We start from the raw sequence: 17,387 nt of genomic DNA on the forward strand, positions 1-17,387 counted from the left end.
TATTTAGACATTTATTCTATGGCCATTGCTGTGGTATCTGAGTAATTTGGAGCCTGTCTCCTCATCTGAGAAACAGCTTCAGATAAGATGATGTGTCCTTATACCTCTGAATACTTTCCCCATTTTTCTAATGTATGCATTGAGAACTTTTAACTTTGAGATACAATTAAATACATAGGTATACGTAAATCCTATTCAGTCTGACCCCCAACAATATGCAGAAAACAATGTAGCTTCACATATTCTACAACTATGTAGTGTGACTCATGCAATTCCATGGTATGCCTCAATCCAATCTCCATTCAGTGCAAGTGGACACTTGTAACTATAATAAAACACAAAATCCAGATTAACTTTACAAGCTTTCTTCTGACAGCATTTCTAGTTTTATAGCAGTTTATATACAACCTAAAGTCCTCTTGCTTTGATTAAAAGCACAGATTTACTTTCCCTTACAAATCCCCCTAGCCAAGACAATAGAAAGCTGCAAGATGATTTTTGAAAAGTCTGCAAGTGATTTTTTTAATCCCAAAATCTGCATTGTTCCCACAGGGAGTTTTATTTTCTATTTTCTTTGCTACTTGGCCCTATTTCCATACAGAGCAGTTGAGCATTTCCAGAATTTACAGCCTTAATCCTGTATAATCCTTTCAAATGAATGGAAAGTGAGAATGTGAGAGATCCTCCAGTGCAGCTGGATGTAACACACTAGCTGAATGTTCCTGCTACAACAAATCAGCACTGAAAGAGTTGACAATGCTGCCATTTAAGTGCTCATAACTCCGCCAGTGCCGGTCCCAAGCCCGGATCAAAAAGGAGGAGGGTTGGTCGATGGGGCGGGCTTCCTGTCACCATAAAAAAAAGTTCTAGCTACAGCCACTACTCACATCAAACACATAAATCAAAAATCATGGCCTGAGGAGGATGGAAAGCATTCAGATGTGCATATGACAGTGGATGATCACATCCATTGGGAAGTCACCCCCTCCATGGTCCAAATTCTGACAGCCAAAAAGAGTACATCCATAGCTACCTGGAATGTACGAACTCTAAAAAGTGCAGGAAAATTAGCACAGGTAATCAAAGAAATTGATAGATATAAAATTGACATCCTAGGACTTTGTGAAGTTAGATAGAAAGATCAAAGTATGATAACATCTGCAAAAAAACCAATGATATATTCAGGTGGAACCAAACATGAGAGAGGTGTAGGAATCATCACAAATAGCACTGCAAAGAAATTACACGTGAATTGGCAGCTAATATCAGATAAGCTACAAGCAGCTAGATTCCACTCTCGGCACATTAAGTGCACCATAGTCCAAGCATATGCTCCAACAAATGATGCAGATGAAGAGGACAGAGATTCTATACAGAATTGAAGGATGTAATGAAAGAAATAGCAAACCACGATCTTGTCCTGGTTATGGAAGATTTTAATGCCCAGATTGGAAATGAAAGAAGAGGTTGGGAAACAATCATTGGCCCACATACAAATGGAACAATGACAGACAACAGCACAAGACTTCTTGAATTTAGCATCTGCAATTCTTTCTTCCAACATAAAAACATACACAAAAAGACATGGATTTCAACAGATGGTCGTACACAAACTGAGATCAATGATATCTGTGTTAGTCAGAGGTGGACAACATCAGTGTTAGACACAAGAGTATTCAGAGGAGCAGATATAGGGAGCGATCACTATTTGCTGAAAGCAAACATCAAATTGAAGTTTAAAGCGTTTAAGAAGAAAGAACACAGACTCAGAGTATTCAATACACAGAAACTACAAGATTGCAGGATACGAAAAGAGTACCAGATAGAGGTCAAGAATAGGTTTGAGGCTCTTAAAGATCTTGAAGAAACTGAAGTGGAAAAATACTGGGATCTTTTCAAAACAGCTATGCTAGAAGCAGCTGGAAAGATAATTGGTAGAAAGAGAGGAGGCAATAAAGAACAGTGCATCTCAGAAGAAACATGGAAAATTATAGACAAAAGAAGAAAACAAAGGCTCTAGTACAGGGGGGGGCAAACTTTTTGGCCTGAGGGCCACATCTTGGTATGGAAATTGTATGGAGGGCCGGCTGGGGCAGGGGATTGGGATGCATGGGGGGGGTGAGGGCTCCGTCTGGGTGTGCAGACTCTGGAGTAGGGCTGGGAGTGAGGGGTTTGGGGTGCAGGAGGGTGCTCCGGGCTGGGATCAAAGGGTTTGGAGGGCAATCAGGGCTGGGGTAGGCAGTTGGGGTGCAGGGGGGGGCGCTCAGGGGTGCAGGATCCGGGCGGCCCTTAACAGAAGTGGCTCCTGGAAACAGCAGCCCGTTCCCCCCTCTGGCTCCCATGCGGAGGCAGGGCCACACCGTTCTGCGCGCTGCCCTGTCTGCAGGCACCGCCCCTGCAGCTCCCATTGGCTGCGGTTCCTGGCCAATGGGAGCTGCAGAGCCGGAGTTTGGGGCGGAGGCAGCATGTGGAGCCCCCTGGCTGCCCCTGCTTCTGGGAGCCGCGTGGAGCTGTTGCACATGCGGAGCAGAGCAAGGCAAGACCCTGACCCTGCTCCTGGGCTGGAGCCCCAGAGCGGGGAAAGCTCCCAAACCTGCTCCACAGCGGGAGCTCGAGGGCCGAATTATAAGGTCTGATGGGCTGAACGTGGCCCGCGGGCTGTAGTTTGCCCACCCCTGCTCTAGTACTACAACATGCGACTGAAGAAACAAAACAAACCTACAGGAACCTTGACAAAGCAGTAAAGAAACAATGCAAAAAAGATAAGCAAAATTGCAAAGCAAGTAAGTCTAGTGAAGCTGAAGAAGCACGGGAAAGAAATGATACAAGAACATTCTGCACGATCCTGAAACAGTTAACAGGATATGGATCAAAATTCAGGAGTGTCCCAGTGAAAGGGAAACAAGGAGAAATTTTGAAAACACAAAGAAAATAGATGGGTGGAACACTTCAAAGAAGTGCTAAACAAAACCAGGACCAATTACAAGACTGGAATTTAACAATGATAAACCATTAGACCTAGATATAGATGTATCTGAAGTAAAAAATGAAGAAGAAAAAAAAGCATTGCAGGATCTGAAAAACAACAAGGCACCTGGTTTGGACGGCATTCATCCTGAGATGCTTAAATATGGAGGTGAAGACGTGGAATCAGTCATCTGTTCGCTGTGCAACAAAATATAGACGGAGGAGAAAGTGCCAGAAGAATGGATCCTCAATATCATATTCAAGTTACCAAAGAAAGGTGATCTAAACAATTGTTCAAATTGGAGGGGAGTAACACTTCTTTCTGTCACAGGAAAAGTCACCCTGAACAGAATGAAAGGAAAGATGGATACCATCCTATGTGTATAACAATCTGGATTTAGACAAAGGAGATCATGCACAGACGCTATTTTCACCCTGAGACGGATTACTGAGAACACAATTGAATTCCAAGGCAGTCTTTCCATCAATTTTGTGGACCTTCAAAAGGCATTCGATAGTGTAAACAGAGAAACAATGTGAAAAATTGTGGAACAATATGGAATTCCAACAAAATTAATTAACATTATGAAGGCATTCTATGCCAACTCACAATGCTGCATTAAATGGAAAATGGATTGAGTAAGCCATTCAGCATCATGATAGGTGTAAGGCAGGGGTGTGTCCTGTCTCCTTTTTTGTTTATGCTCATCATCGACTATGAATTAAAACAATGCAACAGTGATACATATGGCCTAAAATGGAACAATTCAAGGCTAGACTTTGCTGACGACATTGCTCTTATCAATGAAGATGCCAGCGAACTACAAAAATGCACAAACCAAGTAAAAGAAATAATGGAGAAGATAGGTTTGAGATACAATGCAAAGAAATGTAAAGTCATGTTAATGGGGACTATAGGGACAGAAATCAAAATTGAAGAAGAGAAACTGGAGAAGGCAGACAATTTTACCTATCTTGGAAGTACCATCAGCCAAGATGGTACTAGTTCTGAGAAAATAAGAAGAATCAGGAAGGCAAATGATGTATTTGGAAGACTCAAAAACATCTGGCAACTCAAAAACATCTCCCTCAAGACAAAACTGAATGTGTACAAAGCAATTGTTATCGCCATCACAACATATAGCAGTGAGACATGGCAACTTACCAAGAGAGATACGCAAAAGCTGGATACATTTCATCGGAAATGTCTGAGAAGAATATTGGAAAGACAAATGAAGAAGTCAGAAAAATTACTGGACAAGGCACCCTCTCATAAATAATATACAAAAGAAGACATCAGTGGCTGGGACATGTGCTGAGAATGGAAAAAGAACACTTACCAAATACTGCCCTTGAATAGAAGCCAGAAAATGCAAGAAAGAGAGGAAGACCATGCATATCATGGACACGAACAGTTCTGAATGACATCAAGCACCTCAACATGAAATGGGAAGATTTGGATAAAAGGGCAGTTGACAGACAAGGATGGCAAATTTGGGTAGCCCAATGTGCAGCAAAGCACGGGATGGATTAAGGTAAGCAGGCTTCAGAGCCATCATCCAATCACCCATGGAAGACTGTTATGTGAACACTCAGGTGTACATAGGACATGCATACCTTTTACATCAGCGTTTTCTACAGGAGGAGGAGAGAACAAGTAGCTGTTGCCAGGGTTTCTCACCACCTCTCACTAATGCAAGGCAAGATATCACTTTTTTAGGAGCAACATAAAAAAATACCCAGTTAATTATTTCATTCATCTATTCTATATGATTTCTTACACTGTGCTCGCCACTGTAGTATCTGGGCAGCTTCCAGTAGGGCATTGAGCAACGTGGCTAACATCGGCCATATGTTGTTTGTTCCCTCATCCTCTCCCCAGTGGGAGAAGTGTGTGCAGTGCACTGTCTTGTTTTGGTAGGTATTTTGGGGGGCTGGTTGGATTTTTTTATTTGTTAAAGGGGGAACAGATTGTTGCAAGGGGTTTTTGCTTATTTGGTTTGTTTTTGTGTTGGCGAAGTGCTGGTAATTCTGCATTTGTTCTGTGGTGTTCTGACACCCGCTCTTCCCCTGCGGTGGTAGCTGGGGCTCATGAGCTCACAGTGTCTCTAGCAGTTTGTCATAGCAGTGCTGGAGCAGATCCTTGCCTAGAACAATGGGGGAGGAGGGGTAAGGCATGGTTATCTGTATCACTCACTGATCCCTGTCAATGCAGTATCTTGGAGCCCAGCTGCACATCAGCAAGCATGCTGTGCACACACACACGCACACACACATGTGCGTGTATTTATGTTAGAGAATGCAAGAAGAAATGTGTTTTGCACTTGGAGTGAAAGGTGGTAAGGTTTGGGATGGTCCTTATATTCCTTAGATGGTCTTTAGATATCTTAGATGGCTAGGCTTTTTGAAAATGTATAAAAGAAAAATGAATTGCTAGGCTGAGACTCCGTATACCAAGCTTCAGTCCAAAGTGAATTTTTATGGCAGAGTTATAAGTCCCTAGGAAAAGGGGGTATTATGAAGGCCAGGCTGAAAGGCATGTTACTTAATATCTAATGGGCACAGTTATGAAATCTTAATGAATGTGCAAGTAAGTACTACTCAGTAGTGGTTCCCCAATACAAAACAATACCAGATCACAAATTTGCCATTTTTTTGGAATAAAGCTGAATATGGTTTTAATATACAGTATATAAGGTGTGAAGCTTAACTGCAAATCACAGAGGGCTGGATCATTTTGTTCCAAATTAAAACCAGTGGGAGGAGGCTTTTGGGGTGAAACTCTCATGCAGATTCCCTCACTCCATGTCACTGCCCTGCCTCACATGGAAGACAGCATTAGATCCACCTACAAACCTGGAAGATTCTCGGGGACTGCCGGGCCATCCATGGGAAGGCCCTGTGACTCAGTACTGGCTCTGGTCCCTGGTTGTCTATCTGGAAGGATGGCTCAGTAGTCCCACACTAACAGGGACACTATGAAGATCAAACCCCAGAACTGGTGTGGTGTTGTTTTAGTGGTGCATTTACTTCAGTCAGGAACTTTGAAAATAAACTAAAGAATGTCTGGGCATACCTTTCAAATATCTCTCATTTTAAGGGACATGACTCATTTTAGTTCCTAAGTTATCTATGTTTCATACAAATGGGATGCCCCCTTACTTTTATTATTAAAAATTATTGACATCAAAAATAAAATAGCATGAAACAGAGATTATAAAGAGTTGTTTATGCGAAAGGAACAAATCCTTCTGAATTGTAAATTTCCTACATGAGCGTTTTTTGGGGGTATATGGGGAATCTGCCATCATGTTGAGGCTTTGTTGCACATCATGTTCCACCTTTTGGCTTGGGAAAGTTGAGAGGAATTTCATAGGGGTCTTCTCTAAACCAAAACAGAAATTGACCAAGTTATATTGACAGCCAAGTGGTAGATCTCAAATACATGAGATTTAAAAAAAAAAAAAAAAAGTAGTGCTAAAGAGACCTTCCAAGTTCTGCTTTTTGCCTTTTTGACCCTTTCCACTAGTTTGGTAGGGAACCCAAACAATCTACTGCTATTATTTGTGCTGGACTGCAGGCTTAGGAAGGAGGAGGTCATATGAGCTCAAAAAGTAATTAGTGTGTATTAAGAAATGCCCCCTAATAGCACTGAAATATTAAAAGTATATTATTTTCTTGATTTCTCTCATACTATAAGCTATCTACATAGAGAATCTTATGCACCATCCCATGGCATACTACTAAAACACAATGCTTCTAATGGTTTTTGCCTCAATTTATGCAAGTATACAAAAAATGTTAATTTACAATCTACATCCTCCCCCCACCCTTAAAGGCAGTTGGCAGGTGCAGAACAGACACATCTGTTCTCAAATCCATAATGTCCCTGAAAAATCTTGTTCCTTCATCAGTAGTTAATATCCTGGGATTAATCTTCTCCAAAGGAAGCTTACAAATGCAATTTAATTTAACAAAACTTTTCTGCTCTGATCATTGCTTTACAAATATGCTCAGCCGAAAGGTAACAATTTTAGCATGTTGGATTCTCAATTCTAGCATGTCCATACTTCAGCTACTAGATCACCAATCATCCAGATTTCTCCTGGATAGTCTTAAATTCCTGCTATGGCATCCTAGCAATATGGCTAGCAGACCCAAATTACTAAGGCTTGGGAAGCTAGCCACTGCTGTTATGTTAACATTTTTGTTGTTGTTGTTTTTTAAACTAATTACATCATTGTGAGCATCTGGTGTTATGGGTATGGTGCTACAAAACATCTGGTGGTGATCTGGCTTTGCGGAGCTTAGCCAGCATTCCAAATAAACCTGAAAGGGGGGATGGTTCTTTTAGGGCAGGATCACCAATGAAAGTCCCTAATCCAAGTCAAGTAGGCAGAAAGGCACTGAGTTTAGGGTCAGCTGGAGGGCATTTGGTGTACCAATCACTTGGTGATGGGCCTTGACTCGGAGTTTCATACAACAAAGATCTGTAGCTTGATGTGACAGAGTATGGACAAGGGGACAGGGCACTAGACTAGGGCTCAGGAAACCAGTGTTTTATTCCTTGTTGTGGCTGTATATTACTGGATGACTTTGGGCAAGTCACTTCCCACTCTGTACCTAAGTTTCCCCATCTGTAAAATGGGGAAAAGTATACTGATCTCTTTTGTAAAGTGCTTTGAGATCTAGGGATGAAAAGAAAAGACGGTTACTCACCGTTGTAACTGTTGTTCTTCGAGATGTGTTGCTCATATCCATTCCATTAGGTGTGTGCGCGCCGCGTGCACGATCGTCGGAAGATTTTCTACCCTAGCAACACCGGCGGGTCGGCTGTGGAGCCCCCTAGAGTGGCGCCTTCATGGCGCTGAATATATACCCCAGCCGACCCGGCGCCCCCTCAGTTCCTTCTTGCCGGCTACTCCGACAGTGGGGACGGGGGGCGGGTTTGGAATGGATATGAGCAACACATCTCGAAGAACAACAGTTACAACGGTGAGTAACCGTCTTTTCTTCTTCGAGTGCTTGCTCATATCCATTCCATTAGGTGACTCCCAAGCCCAACTTAGGTGGTGGGGTCGGAGTGAGACATTGCTGTGTGCAAAACTGCTGATCCGAAGGCAGCATCGTCCCTGGACTGCTGCACTAGTGCATAGTGCTCTGTAAACGTGTGGACTGATGACCAAATCGCAGCTCTACAAATGTCCTGGATCGGAACTTGAGCCAGGAAAGCCGTCGAGGAAGCTTGGGCCCTCGTGGAGTGAGCGGTGAGGTGCGGTGCTGAGACACCTGCCAGGTCATAGCAAGTCCGGATGCAAGACGTAATCCAGGAGGATAGGCGTTGTGAGGAGACCGGTGAGCCTTTCATTCGGTCGGCCCCTGCAACGAAGAGTTGCGTCGTCTTTCTAAAGTGCCTTGTGCGGTCAATATAGAAAGCCAGGGCCCTGCGCACGTCCAGAGAATGCAAACGTTGATCCTGGCGAGTAGCATGCGGTTTAGGATGAAAGACCGGGAGAAATATATCCTGGTTGATATGAAAAGGAGAAACCACCTTAGGGAGAAAGGCAGGATGTGGACGAAGCTGCACTTTATCCTTATGGAAAACTGTGTAAGGGGGCTCGGATGTAAGCGCCCTGAGTTCAGAAACGCGCCTTGCTGAGGTGATGGCTACGAGGAAGGCTGTCTTCCAGGATAGGTACAGAAGTGAACAGGTGGCCAGTGGCTCGAATGGAGGGCCTGTGAGCTTGGAGAGAACCAGGTTGAGGTCCCACGTCGGAACGGGCTGACGTTGTTGTGGATACATCCGGTCTAAGCCCTTGAGGAATCTAACGACCATCGGGTTAGAGAATACCGAGGACGCGAGTTCTCCTGGGTGAAAGGCCGATATAGCGGCCAGGTGAACTCTAATTGAAGATATCGCCAACCCTTGCTGTTTTAGGGAGAGGAGATATTCCAATATGAGAGGAATAGGTGCCTGTAACGGGGGCGTGGCTCGTTGTTCGCACCAACAGGAGAACCGCTTCCACTTGGCCAGGTACGTGGACCGTGTTGAGGGCTTCCTACTGCTCAGCAGAATCTGTTGGACAGAATGTGAGCATTGCTGCTCTACCTGGGTGAACCATGGAGCAGCCACGCCACGAGGTGGAGTGATTGCAGGTCGGGGTGACGCAGCCGGCCGTGGTCCTGAGAGATGAGATCCGGACATAATGGAAGCGGGATCGGTGTCTGAACCGAGAGCTCCAACAGCATGGTGTACCAATGTTGTCTCGGCCACGCTGGGGCGATCAGAATCACCTGTGCCTGGTCTCTGCGCAATTTGAGCAGTACCTTGTGGACGAGAGGAAACGGAGGGAAGGCATAAAACAGGTGATCTTTCCAGGGAAGGAGAAACGCATCCGAGAGGGAGCCCGGAGCTCGACCTTGCAGGGAGCAGAACACGTGGCACTTCCTGTTGTCTCGAGATGCAAACAGGTCTATCTGGGGAAACCCCCACTTCTGGAAAACGGAATGTATGATGTCCGGCCGGATAGACCACTCGTGCGTCTGAAAGGACCTGCTGAGTCAGTCCGCTAAAGTGTTCTGGACTCCAGGGAGGAACGATGCCGTGAGATGGATTGAGTGGGCGATGCAGAAGTCCCACAGGCGAATGGCCTCTTGGCATAGAATTGACGAACGTGCTCCTCCTTGCTTGTTGATGTAAAACATGGCCGTGGTGTTGTCGATGAGAACTAACACACAGCGGCCACGTAGGAGATTGAGAAATGCCTGGCACGCCAAGCGCACCGCCATCAGTTCCCGAACATTGATGTGCAGGGCTAGCTGGAGTGCAGTCCACCGGCCCTGGGTATGGTGCTCGTTGAGATGGGCGCCCCAACCCAGAGATGAAGCGTCTGTGACCAGGTGCAGAGAGGGTTGTGGGGCGTGAAACGGCATCCCCTCGCAAACCACATTGTGATCTAGCCACCATGTGAGGGAGGTCAGGACCGAGTTCGGGACCGTGACCACCATGTTCAGGCTGTCCCGATGTGGGCGGTATATCGATGACACCCAGGTCTGGAGTGGGCGAAGCCGAAGTCTGGCATGCCTGGTTACGTACGTGCAGGAAGCCATGTGACCCAGCAGGGTAAGGCACGACCTCACCGTGGTAGTTGGGAAGGCCCTGAGCCCTTGAATGAGGCTCGTGATGGTGCAAAAGCGGTTGTCTGGCAGGATGGCTTGTGCGCGTCTGGAGTCTAGAATCGCGCCGATGAATTCTATTCTCTGGGTAGGTTCTAGAGTGGATTTGTCCTTGTTGAGTAGGATACCCAACTTGTTGAATGTGTGCACTATTATGTGGACGTGATCTCGAACTTGTTCTTTGGTGCGACCGCGTACCAGCCAGTCGTCTAGGTACGGGAACACCTGTATCCCCTGCCGACGAAGGTACGCTGCCACGACAGCCATACATTTCGTGAACACCCGTGGGGCCGAGGATAGGCCGAAGGGAAGGACAGCAAATTGGTAGTGCACCCTGTTTACCACGAATCGCAGGAAGCGTCTGTGAGGCGGGTAAATTGCAATGTGAAAGTATGCGTCTTTCATGTCGAGGGCGGCGAACCAGTCTCCAGGATCGAGGGAAGGGATAATGGCCCCCAGAGAGACCATGCGGAACTTCAACTTTACTACGAATTTGTTGAGTCCGCGCAAGTCCAAGATGGGTCGCAGACCTCCTTTGGACTTGGGAATGAGGAAGTAACGGGAATAGAATCCCCTGCCCCTTAACTCCACTGGAACCTCCTCTATGGCCCCCATAGCGAGGAGCGTAGAAACTTCCTGTATCAGAAGTTGCTCGTGAGAAGGGTCCCTGAAGAGGGACGGGGAAGGGGGGTGGGAGGGGGGGATTGAAGAAAACTGGATAGCGTATCCCCTCTCCACCGTGCGAAGGACCCAACGGTCCGAAGTTATAAGGCACCAAACACGGTGGAAGTGGGAGAGGCGATCCCGAAAGGAGGGGGCTGGATCCTGGGGGATGACTGGGGCGCCGTCCTCGACCGCACCTTCAAAAGTTCTGCCTGGGGCCTGAAGGTGGTCTAGGTGGCCCCTGGTTCTGACCAGGTTGAGGGCCGGTCCACCTTCTTCTACCACCTCGCCCTCGCCTCCGGGCCGAGTCCTGTCTCTGACGAGGCGGGGGGGGGGGGGTAGAAGCGCTGAGGCTGCGGCCTAAATGGCCTGCGCTGAGGGCCCACAACATGCATCCCCAAGGAACGCATGATCGTCCTGGAGTCCTTGAGGCTCTGCAGGCGAGAGTCCGTCTTTTCAGAAAACAACCCTTGACCTTCGAAGGGTAGATCCTGCAGGGTTTGCTGTAGTTCCTGAGGCAGACCCGAAACCTGGAGCCAGGAGATCCTCCGCATAGCGATACCTGAGGCCAGGGTTCTCGCAGCAGAGTCCGCCATGTCTAAGGAGGCCTGTAAGGAGGTCCGAGCCACCTTCTTACCTTCCTCTACCAGGGCTCCAAACTCCTCCCTGGACTCTTGGGGAACCAACTCCTTGAACTTCCCCATAGAGTTCCAGGAGTTAAAGCTATAGCGGCTCAAGAGCGCCTGTTGGTTAGCCGCTCTAAGTTGCAGCCCTCCGGCTGAGTAAACTTTACGGCCGAATAAATCGAGGCGCTTCGCCTCCTTTGATTTGGGCGCTGCAGCCTGCTGACCGTGGCGCTCCCTTGCATTCACTGATGCCACCACCAGTGAACACGGCTGGGGGTGGGTATACAAGTACCCGTAGTCTTTCGACGGGACAAAGTATTTCCTTTCCACCCCTCTCGCTGTGGGCGGGATAGAGGCAGGAGTCTGCCATATCGTAGAAGCATTGGCCTGTATCGTGCGGATCAGGGGTAACGCCACCCTCGATGGGGCATCCGCTCCGAGGATATTCACGATCGGGTCGTGCACCTCCACTATCTCCTCCGCCTGCAGGTCCATGTTACGGGCCATCCTGCGCAGAAGATCCTGGTGAGCCCGAAGATCTATTGGAGGTGGGCCTGTGCACGATGTGCCCGCCACTGCCTCATCCGGAGAAGAAGAGGAAGATGCCTCCGGTGGAACAGGATCCAAGGGCTGGTCCTGGTCTCCCTGTTCCTGGGCCGGAGCATCACCTGCGCCTGGGTCCAGGGCGTCAGGTGGTGCGGACACAGAAGCCTCCATGCCCCCTGGCGGAGGCCGAGAAATGGTGGACTCCGGGGCCCTTCTGACGGAGTGACCGGAGCGAGAGGTCGAAGCAATTGGAGCCCCTTGCGCCTGATGGTACGCCCACGGGGTCCAAAACGACCAGTGAGATGGGCCATGAGAATGGTCCTCTGTCGTGTCCTGCCAATGTCCCAAGTCCTGTTCCTCGGCTTGCCCCTGAGGGGGGTATGCCGATCTCGAGAGGTCCTCCGAGGAGCGGGACACCGATCTCGATGGCCACGGCGGTGCCGAGAGCGTCGGGACTATTCCCGTGGGCTGCGGTGCCGCACGGTGCCAGTCCGGAGATGATCTATCTCTACGCGGTGCCGGCGATTGGTGCCGGGACCGCGACCGGTGCCGATGACCTCGTCGGTGCCGGGAGTCGGATCTGGACCTCGACGAGGACCTGGAGTATGCCCGGTGCCGGGAGCGGCCTCTCGACGTCGAGCGTCGACCGTAGCGGTGCCGAGAGCTACGTCTCGACGTTGATCGGTGCCGACGATCATAGCGGTGCCGAGACGTAGAGCGGTGCCGCGAAGAAGATCTTGGCCGCGAGTACGACCGGTGCCGAGGCGATATTCGGTGCCGGGACTGCGAGCGGCGCGGGGACCTGCTTCGGGACCTGGATCGGTGCCGAGGTTCCAGCCCTTGTGATGGAGGGCGCATCAAGGCAGGTTTCCCCCTCGACTGGACCGGGCGAGTCAACGGTGCCGTCGGTGCCGGAGGTTGGGGCGGTGCCGGCTCCGTGAGAGCTATTAAGTCTCTCGCCGCCGCGAAGGTCTCTGGAGTCGACGGGAGGCACTGTATCACCGCCGGCCTCGGTGGAGACGCCATCTGCACCGGACTCAACGGCCTCGGCGCCGGAGTCGACGGTGCTGGAGGCACCTGTTTCCGGTGCTCCACCGGCGGACGCGGCTCTACCCCCGGCACTGGGGGAGCCGGCGTCTTCGGCACGGAGGTCCCCGTCTTATGGGCTTTTTTATGCCCTGGGGATAATGACCGGCGCCGAGGCACTTGCTGTGCTTGCGGTGCCGACGAGGTCCGGTGCCGGGGAGGCTTATCTGACGCCACTCGCGTGGTCGTCATAGCCGGTGCCGCCGGGGCACTGCGCACCGAGGCGCTAGGTGCCGGGGCCTGACTTGTAGATGGAGCGTCCGGACTAAGTGCCGCCTCCATCAGGAGTTGCCGGAGCCGAAAGTCCCGCTCCTTCTTGGTCCTTGGTCTGAAGGCCTTACAGATCTTGCACTTATCTGTTTGATGGGACTCTCCCAGGCACTTCAGACAGGAGTCGTGCGGGTCGCTCGTGGGCATAGGCTTAGCGCAGGAGGCGCACTGCTTGAAGCCGGGAGCGCTGGGCATGAGCCCGGCCCCGCGGCCGGGGGAGAAAGGGGGAGACGACCCCCTTAATCCCCTGAACTACAATAACAACTAAAAACAACTTTAAACTATTTAACTATTTAACTATAAACACTAGAACTACAACTATAACTATAACTGCGAATGACTAACGAAGCTAGGGAGAGTGGAGAACAGCTAAGCAGCGCTCCACAGTTCCAACGACCGTCAGGGGCGGTAAGAAGGAACTGAGGGGGCGCCGGGTCGGCTGGGGTATATATTCAGCGCCATGAAGGCGCCACTCTAGGGGGCTCCACAGCCGACCCGCCGGTGTTGCTAGGGTAGAAAATCTTCCGACGATCGTGCACGCGGCGCGCACACACCTAATGGAATGGATATGAGCAAGCACTCGAAGAAGAACTTGACATTACTCTTTTCAGAACCCCACTTCATTGCTAAAGATACCTTTCATTTTTAATGGAAACAAAAAATAATTAAAAGAGAAAACAGATAGCACAAACAGAATCCAAGGAACCATCACAACAAAAATAAGCTAATAACAAAAAATAAGTCTAAAAAAGAACCCCAAGTTGTTATAATTATTATTATTATTAACATTTCTATCGCACTAGTGCTTCAAGGCCACATCAGCTGGGACCCCATACTGCCTGCTGTATAAACACAAAATAAATGATAATCCCTGCCTCAAAGAGCTTGCAGTCTAAAAGACAAGACATAACAAGTGAAGGAGATAAAAAAAGTGACCCTGGGGAGGGGAAAGGAGGCAGTGGGACAGGGAAATAAATGTAAGGGAGGTGGTCAATTCTTAGTCAGTCTGTAGCAGAGATCACAACTTGCCACCTGCTTAGCTGCTATCAGGTATAGTTAATCCCTTCCAAAGTATTTTAACTGCTAAAAGATTTTTTAAAATATATTTTAAACACTGGATCATGCTAATAATACTTAGCTCACAGTAAGGGGCAATGCAGAGCTCCCCTGTCTCAGGAAGAGCACTGCAGCTTGGAGTACAGGGCAGCTCACAAACTGCTACACCTTTCTGAGGGCTGTAGGATGCTCCCTTCTCTGAATGCCCAGCATGCATTCGTTGCTGGCAACAAGGTAACAGTGGACACATAGCTCCTCATATTCTCCTCGCTACCCCTTTCTTTCCCCTTGGGATGACACACATTCCATTGAGTTTCAGGGCTACAATTCTGGCCAACCCTTGCTTCCCCACTCCACTGCTCAGCCACACAAGGGCTAGCCACAACCTCGCCTTAAAGGATTTACGCAACATTATTTAAAATGGCAACATAACAAAAACAGCACCAAACTGCAAGAAAGTACAAAGGAGAAAAAAAAAGGATCAGTTCTCCCCTCCCCCAAAATAATGTAAATTATATGTTCATAGTCTACTCAGCCCACCTCCCCCCAAAAAAGGTGATATCTGATCTTTTATTAAAAATAACCCGTACAGACATGCAGAGGACTGGACTGGAAGACTGCTCAAGGTCCCTTCCAGTCCTACAATTCTATGACTCTATGATTACCTGATTTGCCCCAAAATTATCCATTAAAATCATTTTTTTAAAAAATCACATCTTTTCAAACCACTCTTAAAAAACAAACAGATGTGGCAAGAAGCCAGTAAGAATTTCCTTTTTAAAGGCTTATTCTTTTTGAAGGGCTTATTCCTGCCGCCACTAGAGTCAGAGATAAAATTCCCAACCTTGGATCAATTTTTCAGCAGCTGTAAATAGGACATGGATTTACATTGGCTGAGGATCTGGCTTATTAAGTCCCAGACAGGAGCAATTCCTAAATTACTAGGCAGAAGTTATCAAGCAATCCTGTGATCAGCAATGAACAAGTAAGGTGCCATTTACAGTACTGATTGGAGGGATCTGGAACTACTGAATGAAGAGTTTACTGATTGCCTGAGGAAATTAGCAATTTAAATCTCTTGTTAGCTAAAGCAACTGCTTTGAAAAACACTCACAAAATGAAGAGTAATGCAATTGACAATCTGTCAGTACTTGATTGTTGTATTTAATTGCCAAAATCCTCTTTGTTTTTAAAAACTAACACTCACAGTATCTGATTCTTAGCTGTTTTACAAAGGTAACAAGCATGTTCAAGGCACAAGACAGATTGTTCTCTTGGGAGAGGAAAACAAATCCAACACTATTATTCACAGATCAGTGTCTTCATAGTAATTGACTGGCCCATCATCTGTTGACATTTCTAAGATTTAGCATGTAGAGCAGCAGATGGGCTGGCAAGGAATTTGCCGGGAGCTAAGGAACTCCATGAATTTTATTTTAAAACCTTAACAAATATTCAGTTTGGAGCCCAATCATCCAGCTCTCACTGAGTTCATGGGAGTTTTTCCTGAGCAAGGGCTGCGGTCGGTATCAATCCCGCAGCAGACTTCAGAGCTGCATTTTATCAGCCTACTATTCCCTGAACCATTCTACAAATATGGATGATAATGAAACACATTTCCGGTATTTACAGCATATTCAGGCTTAAGAGAGTGAGTGCTGTTATCAGCTCTCAAATGTGGTTACATTTGGACTGGCAGAGTTCTTCCAGGGACAGGGGCACCCAGAGGATTCAGGGGGCCTGGGGCAAAGCAATTTGGGGGCCCCTTCCATAAAAAAAGTTGCAATACTATAGAATACTATATTCTCGTGGGGGCCCCTATGGGGCCTGGGGCAAATTGCCCCACTTGACCCCCACCCCGCAGGCAGCCCTGTCCAGGGAAAGGATGGGGATGGGAGGAAGAAGGATTCAACTGTCCCTTCAGACAACCTCTTTGGACATCTTTACAAGGATCCATGTTCTGATCACGTATGGGTGGATCCCATAATGCTTTGAGGAAGAGTAGGGGTGTCTGGACCGAATTCCAACTTGAGTAATAAATCTTTAAATTCCTCTTGCAACTTTAATTGGATGCAGTTTCTTGTTTTTCTTGTTCCAAAGGTGTATGTAGTGTTGGTATATATGGCTACCATGTCCCATCCCTGAGGTAGGTGCCTTTCAATGATGGGCGAAGAAATTCTTACACTATACATACAGGGAACACTCCTGAATTCTTTCTGCACCCAAAAGTTTTGTTTCTATGGCATGCTGGGATCCCTTGGGATGAATGGTACTATACAAATATAAGATATTTCTAAGGGGCCTTCTACCCCTTAGGTCATTCAGCCTTCCTAGTGCCTACACTGGTAATCAACAGTCATTCTATGGCAGCTTCCCCTGTGCCGTTAGCCTAATATGCAAGCAGAGCAACCGTCACTTTCCTCTGCCTCCCTCAAGAGTTCAGTCAAACCCAGCAACTGCTCACAATAAGTTCAGCTGCAATAAAATCAGCTGTTACTAACAAAGAGAGAATTATAAAATAAAAAGATAATCACATACACACCTAGATATATACAACAGAAAGAATCTCTGGGTTGGCACATCACTAAGGTCCCAATTCAAATCCCTATTGAACAAACACTTGAGCATGTGCTTAAATTTAGGCACAGTCTTAAGTCCCATTGGCTTGGACTTAAGAACTCTTAAATCTTTTGATAGTTTGGGGCTTACTTTTGTAATAGCATATTGTAAGATTACTTTATCCAGATTGCTGCAGGAAAATCTCTTCCTGCCTGGGAGAAGTACATTTAAAAAGGCATGCTCCTCAGAGGAAGATGCTTTGGACAGCGTCAGAGTGGAACTCCAACCATTCAGTTAGAGGTTTTCTTCTCATGAGGTCTTCTCCCTGTACACAAGATGGTTGACTGACAAAAGGAAAAGTGCATTTTAACACTGTATTTTAAGAAGAATGCAGGTTTTTAATCGATTGTTATATAGTAGTTGATTTTGAGGAAAAGC

This window comes from Chrysemys picta, chromosome 1 (assembly GCF_011386835.1).
Source record: "Chrysemys picta bellii isolate R12L10 chromosome 1, ASM1138683v2, whole genome shotgun sequence".
NCBI classification, from domain to species: domain Eukaryota; kingdom Metazoa; phylum Chordata; order Testudines; family Emydidae; genus Chrysemys; species Chrysemys picta.